This window comes from Protobothrops mucrosquamatus, unplaced genomic scaffold (genome assembly GCF_001527695.2).
Source record: "Protobothrops mucrosquamatus isolate PMUCROS unplaced genomic scaffold, P.Mucros_1.0 scaffold2581, whole genome shotgun sequence".
In the NCBI taxonomy this organism is placed as follows: Eukaryota; Metazoa; Chordata; class Lepidosauria; order Squamata; family Viperidae; genus Protobothrops; species Protobothrops mucrosquamatus.
Genome location: NW_015388637.1, coordinates 79,074 through 90,583, shown reverse-complemented (window position 1 = coordinate 90,583; position 11,510 = coordinate 79,074).

Here is an 11,510-nt window from a genome sequence, read left to right as displayed (position 1 = left end):
CCTGTCATAACTTTGTATGGTCTCTAAAAAGGGCAGTCATTAAGCAAGGTCTACCTAGAGATCCTGCCTTTCTTCCATAAGCTCATGGTGCCAATTTTTGGTCAGAGAAACAACCCGGTGAAGTTGAATAAGTGTTGTATAAGTTGTACAAGGTGGCTATCCCAAAGTCACCTAATAAATTAAAAATTCTAGTTGCCACTAGAAAATAATGTATCATTTAATTTTTTTCCCTATATCTGTAGAAAATATTTTCATGTTTTGCTTCCTAAATCTGAAAGAGTGGTTAAGGAAAAATGCTCTCATTTACCTCAAGGACAAATGTTATCCTCTTTTTCTGAAACTAGTACTACTACTACTCTTTCATCAATCCATTTTCTTTTTTTATAAATTTTACAAGACATATATACATCTACCATTGCAGTACACATTTCCGGCTGAAAAGGCTTCATTCCTATTTTGAATGAAAATTAAACATACAAAGCTTAAAGTCTGAAGCTGTTGGTTAGTAATGAATGATGAGGCTTTAAGAATTTGATTTATAGATAAGAGATGAGATATGGGAAGAGGAGATTTTTTGTGGTAGTATCAGAGAAGATGGTTAGTTACTAAATTTGTATTTGTGATGAAGGGGGAAATCATATCTTTATATATTTATTTTTGTTTACCATTTTTTCTTTTTTCTCTTTTATGTTTTTCTTAGTTTGTATCAAGCTTTTATCTTTGTAGCTTTAAATCTTAATAAAAATATTATTAAAAAGTTTTCAAACATTTTTTTGTTTTCCTGCAAAATTCAGTTAATATAAATAATAAATTAGAAGCCATACTTAATGCATTATTACAGTGCCATCCTGTACATTATATTTATTCAGAAACAGAACCCACTATGTTCAACCAAATCTTAAATTGCAGACTTAACTGACCAAATTATGTTCATCAGTTATCTGTTCATCAATAGATAATATTTTGTCTCCATGGCTTTTTCCAGGGCTTAGCCTGCAACCTTTTAAGGTCATTTATGTGAGAGTAAGTGCAATTGCACTGTGTGTAGTTTAGGATTATAAGGTAAGTGTGCAATTTTGTAAGCATAAGGGAAATTTAATTTTCCATGGCACTTCAAAATAGACATATAAGGAGGTTATAGTACTATTATTATTTTTAAAAAGGCTACTGATGTTGGATAGGAATGTCAGAAAAATGGAACAAATGTAGATTTGTCTGGCCAATGACATAAATAAGAAATATTGATTTTATTCCATGGAATACATACAACTGGCCATGCTAGAGCAGATCAAAGTTTCTATTTTTCACAGTGGGAAATACTGTATATAAGCACATTGCAATAGCCTTTTCCCCATTCTTGTTGCACATCTAGTACAAGAGATATACTGATTTAGCATTTTGTGACACTGAAAAAAAAAGTCTTATCAGTTCTTTTGTAAAGTTCTTTAATAAGGGAACCCCCCCCCCCTTAAAATAAGGAACAAGTTGTGCAGGCTAGACAGGCTGTTCAAGAAACTGTTGGAAAAATAAAACATGAAACTGCCACACTGTACTACACATTATAGTATTCTGTTGAATGGCATATTAATTACAGTGCTCTCTGCAGCCTATGAAATTGCATGCCACTTCGCAGTATTGTCTTCTGTCCATGCTGGTATCTCCCACAGATCGGGATAAAGTAGCAAGAATTTGCAAAAAAAAAAGTAAAGCTGTAAGTGCTCCTTTCCTCCATGGGTTCTAATCCTCAAGAGCTTTAAAAAGAAACATCAAAAGGGCTGTAGCCAGTTTAATTTTTGTTTGCTCAACATGAAGTGATATAATCCTCCAGCACATTGCATTGTTGCCTTATGGGATTGTGGCATTAGTGTTAATGATAAGGCATGCATGCTTCAAACATCCAAATTTCTACATTGTCTAGTTCCAGACAAGTAGGGTGATTTCCCCTCTTCTTCATTCTTAAGGAGAGGGAAAAGAGATTCACAAAATGGGATAGGATAAGACGGTGAAATATAGACATAGGGTGAAAAGATTCTGGGAAATTAATTGCTTAAAAAGATGGAAACAAATGGAATATAAATGGTTATTTGCTTATAGGTTAAACATTGTATACGTTAAGAAAAAAAAGCAGAAATGGAAGTGGTTGCTGTCTTGAAGTAGCTAATTGCCGAAGCATCACAGTCATTTGTGCTGCTTCATTTTCTCTGGGGAACGACATTCACAACAGGATAATTCTTACCCTAATGTAAGTGTCACAATGGGCCTCGGTGCAATTTGCTGATATGATATCAAAATAGCATTAAGGTAATTACATTTTGCACTTGTAATAATTCATGGCGAGGATACTGTTGAAATTTGCAGTTCTTTTGTAACCTGGTCACTTTTTTTTCCCTTCTCTTGCTCCTCTTCTACCCCTTTTTTTCCTCGTCTTTTGTTTTAATTTGAACCGCATTGAAGCTAATGGGCTTACAGGCACTTAAACATCAATTTTATTAAAAGTGTCCATTATGTAAAAGCCTAACCAGTATGGCAAAATAAATTGCATAACGTGGTAGCCCGGTTCAGATCTCTGAACAGTGGCTTCACCAATAATGAACTAACAACAGGATGATCAAAGGTTGTCTCATCCTCCCAGAACTTAATGATGGACTATCCCTGGTGGAGGAAGCAATCCAAAGTTTTTTTTATGACTCTCTGAATTTGGAAATGGAAACTCAGACCTTTCAGCTGAAGAAACAAATTAAATTACAGGTGGGCAAAGTCACTTGTTTTTCATCTAGAGGCTTGTTGGAGAAAAGGAAACTGAAGCAATCAGAGTCTTCTCAACAATATATTATGTGTATGAGTCTGGCTGGGCTAGATGGGAATGGCTGGGCTAAACTCCCAAGTGTTTTGCTATAATATGATTGGGTTCCTGAGCCCTCTTCAACTGACATTAGCTATTACTAAATGCTTTCAGTTGGAGCTCTCATTGGGAGCTCTGCTAGATCTTGTAGAAGTGGCTTCTGATATCACAGAGGTAAGCCTGCTGTGTGATAACTCCTGATCAAGATCAATTTCTTCTCCAAGTCTCGCTTGGTGCTTCATGGTTTTCTAGCTTGTCTGCAGGAAGATATATAATATTTTAAATGCATATTATCTATTTGTTTCTTTGTCTGGTTTTGTCCATTTCTTTTTTTATACAATATGGCTATTTTCAGTGGAAATATATACAGCCAAAAGAAAAATACAAACAATCAAAACATTTTAGCAATTTCCCAGTTGATATAATGGAAAACTGAATATCCAATTCTAAAATAACATTAAATCATTAACAAAAAAAAAATGAAAACCTGATTCTGTTGCAAGAAAAAAGGAGGTACTTATTAACATAGTTGATCCAAATGAAAAATTTGTTAACTCTGTATGTTATCCTAGCAGACAGAAAATTTACACTCATTTTTATCAGATTAATGATATCCTCAATAGTTAAAAACTGATTTTACATGAATTGATTAATTGATTGATTGTGTGCTATCAAGTCAGTGTCCACTCTTAGCAATCCCATAGATAGATTCTTCTCTATGACAATTTGCCCCTAACCTCTGTTTCAGGTCTTGGAACAGTGTATCCATTGCCCCTGAAAATCCAGGAAAAATGCAACTCTTTCTACACCCCAAAAATCTATATTTTATTACACAAATAACATTGTTGCATCAACATAACAAGAGAAGGTGCTTGGGGATGTGAAAGAGAAGGCATATCCATCAAACCATTGCCTATGAAGATTCTATGTGTCATGAAACCAGCTGGAGACAACACTGATAGTACTAATCTGCTATTCAGATGTTATTATTGGTTCCACAGACTTATTTGGTTGAGGGCAGATGCTTCTGAGAAGGGGGTGATCTTTGTTCTATCGCCAAAGCCAAGACTGCCAGAACCATCATTGACGATGAGAGAATAAGGCAATTCTTACAAGGATTCTAACCGCTACATGGGCCAGGATGGCTGTTGATTTGGACACAACTATCTGCTCCATTTCTGCATTCATGATATAGAAGACGATGGTCTATATTTTGTTGAGAAGACACTGGTGAAAGGCAAGAAGATACTGGTCCATTGAGATGGACCATTAGAGAGTAAGAGAGCTTGTTAGTGGAAGATGCATGGAAGAATAATCCCATCCTTGTGAGATTCAAAACAAATGTACCCAAATAATTTATAGCGTTCGTAGTCAGAAGAATTATATGTAGGAATGAATTTAGTAAGTAAATTAATCAGATAAATAAGTGGGTATGCCTAAATACAACTACCTCAATTCAAGTATATCTTAAAGTAGAATGTATTATAGCAGACATGTCAAACTTGCGACGTCATGTGATGTCACGCAACATATCGGGACAGATTTGCCATTGCCGGCAATGGGGTGGGCGTGGCTTCCACATGACGCATCTGGCCCATGGGCCAGCAGTTTGACACCCCTGTATTATAGGCTTAAATTGTGCTGTAAGGATTAAGATGTGAAAGAATCAATAGAGATGAAAGAAATGAACCCATGTTGGAATCCCAGATCCTTATTTTGCTTTCTTTTACTGCCCCTTTCTTTTATAGTGCTAAGCTGTAATTGGAACCATTTAACAAGCTTAGTAAAATAAATAAATGATAAACAGACATCTTTCAAGTAGCACTAAGCTCTTACTGTCATGCTTTTTTCTATCATAAAAAGAAAGACTGAACATGTATGTAGGAGATCTGGTTGGTCACATTTACTTGGAAGTGTCTGATAGAATGACAGCATCTAATATGAATTAAATTCTCACAGTACATAATAGCTTACATTATAGATATTTTATATAGGGCTGCTTATTGACAAAATAAATGCATAACTTCATTTCATTTCCACTTTATTACTGAATTCTGTAATGGAAAGAATTTTGCATGCAGATGAACAAATGTTTTTTTCATTATTTGAGGTTCAAGGTTCAACTTTCATTTTTACCAATGTACAGTGAAATGTGCTAATGTGACTATACATGAATATTATATGAAGAAAATGAAGATTGATGTTACTCTAAATATGCCAATGTATAAAGTTTTCAACAATATATTTTCAATAATTCTTAAGTGGAAGGAACCATATTTTTAACTGACATGTTCAAAATATAGCTGACTTATTAATAATGGAATATAAGTAATTCAAATGTGGAAAATGTTGATTAGTTTTTTAAATTATTTTTATGCATGGAATTTCAAATAATAGATTTTTTTTATGTTTTTCCTTTCAAGTAAAGAGAATAGTTAATGTGAGAATAAGATGACATTAATTTAGCCAATCAATCAGCTATGACATGCATACATAATGAAGGTGGGATTGAGCAGCTCTAATTTAGGTTTAGTAGATGATGGTCATTCAATGGTTTTAGAATATGGCCAGCACCCCTTTCCAACCCAGCTCCCTCCGTAGTGGCACAAATAGTATGAGTAGAGTCCTTTGTTTATGGCTCTTGAATGGGACTGCATTATTGTGCTACTTAGGCTGCGCATTAAGGCATTTCTACTGTAAATACAGTATTTGACCCCCCATCTTTTATCATTCATATTTAGGTCACCAATAGTTGTGCAATGGTGCAAGGTGGTAAATGCCAACATGGATTTTAGAGGTAGATTGAGTTTTCACACTTGTTGCTGTGGTTATTGCTAATTATGTTAAGCTTATTTTAGGATTCCCACTATAGACTTCATGGGTGAGGTAAGTATGGGTAAAGATTTCTCTACAGTCATGTCTGACTCTAGGACCAGTGCTTATCTCCTTTTCTTGGCTGAGGGAGCCAATGTTGTCCAAAGACAATTTCCTGGTCATGTGTATTCCATTTCAAATTGTGGGAAGGAAGCAATATTCAGCCTAGTTCAGCAACTATGCCATCAAAAGGTGGCATACTCAAAAGGGGTCCAGGAACTATGACAAATATAAAAAGGTTTGGACCTTCCCCCATCCCACATTCTACTCCATGTGCAATTTCATGGATTGTTGCCAGTTAATCAAAATAATCTGAAACGTGCTGCCTTCAAATAAATAATCTTAGGTTTTGAGAAGAACAGAAATAAAACTATGCTATTAGTTAGACAAGATTAGGGAAATCTTGCTTATTTGTGGAGAAAAGATGGACTCTACTTTGGGTTAATGACTTAATTTGATTAAGGCCCGTAGTTCTGAATTTCCAGTAGAATCCCTGTGAGGTGCCGAGGTCTGCCATGGGAATGTCCCTGATTAAAAAGGCCTAAGCGTCCATTGCTAGCCTACTGCTCTCTATCATTAATAGCATGTTATCTTTCTCTTCAGACTGATTTTTAATTTTTATATTTGTAATTATAAATGATTTACAGGGACATTCATTGCACAAACTGTCTGGAATCATTAAATTCTCCTAGGTTGAATAACCTAATAGTCACCTGGAATTAACCACCTTGGAAAAATTATCTAACTGAATTTTCTGCTGCCTTATGAGTCCAGACCTCTCATTTTCTCTCTCATGTCTACAGTCTCTAATGAGAAAGAAATTAATTGATAAGAGGTAATTAGCCACATCTAAAGGGTGCACACTAATTACAGGAAGCTATATGTCTTCTATAGTTAGTGTCAGTAGATGTTTCTGGAATAGTAGCAATGTTTTTTTTCAAGCAGTTTTCGCTGACTTTAAATGTTACCTTAAAAATTAACTTGCTCTTTCCCATACTCAGTACATTTCATACATGATGGGCCGCAATTCCCATAATTCCAGCTTAGCAAACATTTATGTTGGCTAGGATGGTAACACTTCTTGTCCAGTGTATCTTTAGACTTGATCCTTCCATTGACAGTTGCTGATTAGGGATATAAAGGAAATCTAGTAGACCCTTCCTCACTGCTAATCAGCACATGGTAAAGAATGAGAGGCTTAATTCCCATCTTCCATGTCCATCATAGTCATCTAGTTTTTCTTGTCTCTTCACTTGAATTACCTGAGTTTGCAAACTCATAAGTCTCGATGAGAGTTCCTCTCTCATATCTCTGCTCTATGCTCCATTGGAAGAACTGAAAGTCCAGGCTAGGGAATTGGTCACCATAGAGACAATCTATTTATGTGGCCACTAGGAGTTGACTGCAGTTTGATGGCACATAATCAATTAATGCACGCACCAATGAGGTGAGAAGAAAATAGGTTCTCTGATATGAAATCTTCTGTTATAGGCACTGTACATTATTTTATCTTGTCCCTCAGTTTATTGCTGTTCTGGTACCACCTGCTACTCATCACCTGACTTCATACCTGAAATTCACTTCTGCCATTATACATAGTCAAGCATGACAGAATTTATATACCTCAGAGATGCTCCTGGCTGCTCTTGGCTTAAAGGGAAAACGCTACTTTAACAACAGCACAGTGACAGACAACTTGTGGCTGGTTTGCTTATGGGTTAGGGAGCAAATAAAGGAGACATCTTTGAGCCATGATTACTGAAAGTGAGGAAAGACTATTTAGTTACATTTATTATAGCTACCCTCTCCCCTAGTCTCCCCTAGTCCCCTGCCCTTCATCAACTTCTTTTCAGCATGCAGTAGTATCACGAGGAAATGGTTTCAAGATGACTTGTGAGAAGAAAGTAGTGAGAAGAAAGTAGTGTCTTATTTGTGAGAAGAAAGTAGTGTCTTACCAAATTACATTTAAATGGTAGCACAAATGATGGACATCTTTTTGAATGCTGAATATAGCAATTGTCTGGCTAAGAGTAAAGGTTCCTGAGATGAACTTTCAATTTCCTCCCTGCTCCTCAGTTTAGGAAGACAGTTGTGTTTCACTGACATTTGCTGTTTTCCTTCTCTTTTTTCCATTTCCCCCCCTTCTCCCTAAAGGCCATTCTCATTTCACATATCCAAGTAATTCCCAACAAAATATTACTTACGTCAAAATCATCTTCAAAGCGCTCCATGGCATCAGACCTGGATATCTCCGAGACCGCCTTCTGCCGCAGATTACCTCCCATCGGCCGGTACGCTCCCACAGAGTGGGTCTCCTCAGGGTGCCGTCAGCCAGACAGTGCCGGCTGGCGACCTCCAGGGGGAGGGCCTTCTCGGTGGGAGCCCCCACCCTCTGGAACGAACTACCCCCAGAGATCCGGGTGATCCCGNCTGCTTCATTTTCTCTGGGGAACGACATTCACAACAGGATAATTCTTACCCTAATGTAAGTGTCACAATGGGCCTCGGTGCAATTTGCTGATATGATATCAAAATAGCATTAAGGTAATTACATTTTGCACTTGTAATAATTCATGGCGAGGATACTGTTGAAATTTGCAGTTCTTTTGTAACCTGGTCACTTTTTTTTTCCTTCTCTTGCTCCTCTTCTACCCCTTTTTTTCCTCGTCTTTTGTTTTAATTTGAACCGCATTGAAGCTAATGGGCTTACAGGCACTTAAACATCAATTTTATTAAAAGTGTCCATTATGTAAAAGCCTAACCAGTATGGCAAAATAAATTGCATAACGTGGTAGCCCGGTTCAGATATCTGAACAGTGGCTTCACCAATAATGAACTAACAACAGGATGATCAAAGGTTGTCTCATCCTCCCAGAACTTAATGATGGACTCTCCCTGGTGGAGGAAGCAATCCAAAGTTTTTTTTATGACTCTCTGAATTTGGAAATGGAAACTCAGACCTTTCAGCTGAAGAAACAAATTAAATTACAGGTGGGCAAAGTCACTTGTTTTTCATCTAGAGGCTTGTTGGAGAAAAGGAAACTGAAGCAATCAGAGTCCTCTCAACAATATGTTATGTGTATGAGTCTGGCTGGGCTAGGTGGGAATGGCTGGGCTCCCAAGTGTTTTGCTATAATATGATTGGGTTCCTGAGCCCTTTCAACCGACATTAGCTATTACTAAATGCTTTCAGTTGGAGCTCTCATTGGGAGCTCTGCTAGATCTTGTAGAAGTGGCTTCTGATATCACAGAGGTAACCCTGCTGTGTGATAACTCCTGATCAAGATCAATTTCTTCTCCAAGTCTCGCTTGGTGCTTCATGGTTTTCTAGCTTGTCTGCAGGAAGATATATAATATTTTAAATGCATATTATCTATTTGTTTCTTTGTCTGGTTTTGTCCATTTCTTTTTTATACAATATGGCTATTTTCAGTGGAAATTTATACAGCCAAAAGAAAAATCAAACAATCAAAACATTTTAGCAATTTCCCAGTTGATATAATGGAAAACTGAATATCCAATTCTAAAATAACATTAAATCATTAACAAAAAAAATGAAAACCTAATTCTGTTGCAAGAAAAAAGGAGGTACTTATTAGCATAGTTGATCCAAATGAAAAAATTGTTAACTCTATATGTTATCCTAGCAGACAGAAAATTTACACTCATTTTTATCAGATTAATAATATTCTCAATAGTTAAAAACTGATTTTACATGAATTGATTAATTGATTGATTGTGTGCTATCAAGTCAGTGTCCACTCTTAGCAATCACATAGATAGATTTTTCTCTATGACAATCTGCCCCTAACCTCAGTTTCAGGTCTTGGAACAGTGTATCCATTGCCCCTGAAGATCTAGGAAAAAATGCAACTCTTTCTGCACCCCAAAAATCTATATTTTATTACACAAATAACATTGTTGCATCAACATAACAAGAGAAGGTGCTTGGGGATGTGAAAGAGAAGGCATATCCATCAAACCATTGCCTATGAAGATTCTATGTCATGAAACCAGCTGGAGACAACACTGATAGTACTAATCTGCTATTCAGATGTTATTATTGGTTCCACAGACTTATTTGGTTGAGGGCAGATGCTTCTGAGAAGGGGGTGATCTTTGTTCTATCGCCAAAGCCAAGACTGCCAGAACCATCATTGACGATGAGAGAATAAGGCAATTTTTACAAGGATTCTAACCGCTACATGGGCCAGGATGGCTGTTGATTTGGACACAACTATCTGCTCCATTTCTGCATTCATGATATAGAAGACGATAGCCTATATTTTGTTGAGAAGACACTGGTGAAAGGCAAGAAGATACTGGTCCATTGAGATGGACCATTAGAGAGTAAGAGAGCTTGTTAGTGGAAGATGCATGGAAGAATAATCCCATCCTTGTGAGATTCAAAACAAATGTACCCAAATAATTTATAGCGTTCGTAGTCAGAAGAATTATATGTAGGAATGAATTTAGTAAGTAAATTAATCAGATAAATAACTGGGTATGCCTAAATACAACTACCTCAATTCAAGTATATCTTAAAGTAGAATGTATTATAGCAGACATGTCAAACTTGCGACGTCATGTGATGTCACGCAACATATCGGGACAGATTTGCCATTGCCGGCAATGGGGTGGGCATGGCTTCCACATGACGCATCTGGCCCACGGGCCAGCAGTTTGACACCCCTGTATTATAGGCTTAAATTGTGCTGTAAGGATTAAGATGTGAAAGAATCAATAGAGATGAAAGAAATGAACCCATATTGGAATCCCAGATCCTTATTTTGCTTTCTTTTACTGTCCCTTTCTTTTATAGTGCTAAGCTGTAATTGGAACCATTTACAAGCTTAGTAAAATAAATAAATGATAAACAGACATCTTTCAAGTAGCACTAAGCTCTTACTGTCATGCTTTTTTTCCATCATAAAAAGAAAGACTGAGCATGTATGTAGGAGATCTGGTTGGTCACATTTACTTGGAAGTGTCTGATAGAATGACAGCATCTAATATGAATTAAATTCTCACAGTACATAATAGCTTACATTATAGATATTTTATATAGGGCTGCTTATTGACAAAATAAATGCATAACTTCATTTCATTTCCACTTTATTACTGAATTCTGTAATGGACAGAATTTTGCATGCAGATGAACAAATGTTTTTTTCATTATTTGAGGTTCAAGGTTCAACTTTCATTTTTACCAATGTACAGTGAAATGTGCTAATGTGACTATACATGAATATTATATGAAGAAAATGAAGATTGGTGTTACTCTAAATATGCCAATGTATAAAGTTTTCAACAATATATTTTCAATAATTCTTAGGTGGAAGGAACTATATGTTTAACTGACATGTTCAAAATATAGCTGACTTATTAATAATGGAATATAAGTAATTCAAATGTGGAAAATGATTAGTTTTTTAAATTATTTTTATGCATGGAATTTCAAATAATAGATTTTTTTTTATGTTTGTCCTTTCAAGTAAAGAGAATAGTTAATGTGAGAATAAGATGACATTAATTTAGCCAATCAACCAGCTATGACATGCATACATAATGAAGGTGGGATTGAGCAGCTCTATCTTATTTATTTATTTATTTATTTGTTTTGATTTATATCCCGCCCTTCTCCCAACGGGACTCAGGGCGGCTCACAACATATTTAAAAACATAGACATGTTTACAACCCCCACCAGATAAAACCAAATTAAACCAATATTTAAAGTTGTGCAGTTAAAATTATTCTTAAAAAACCCGGTTTAAAATCCTCCCTAGGCCAGGC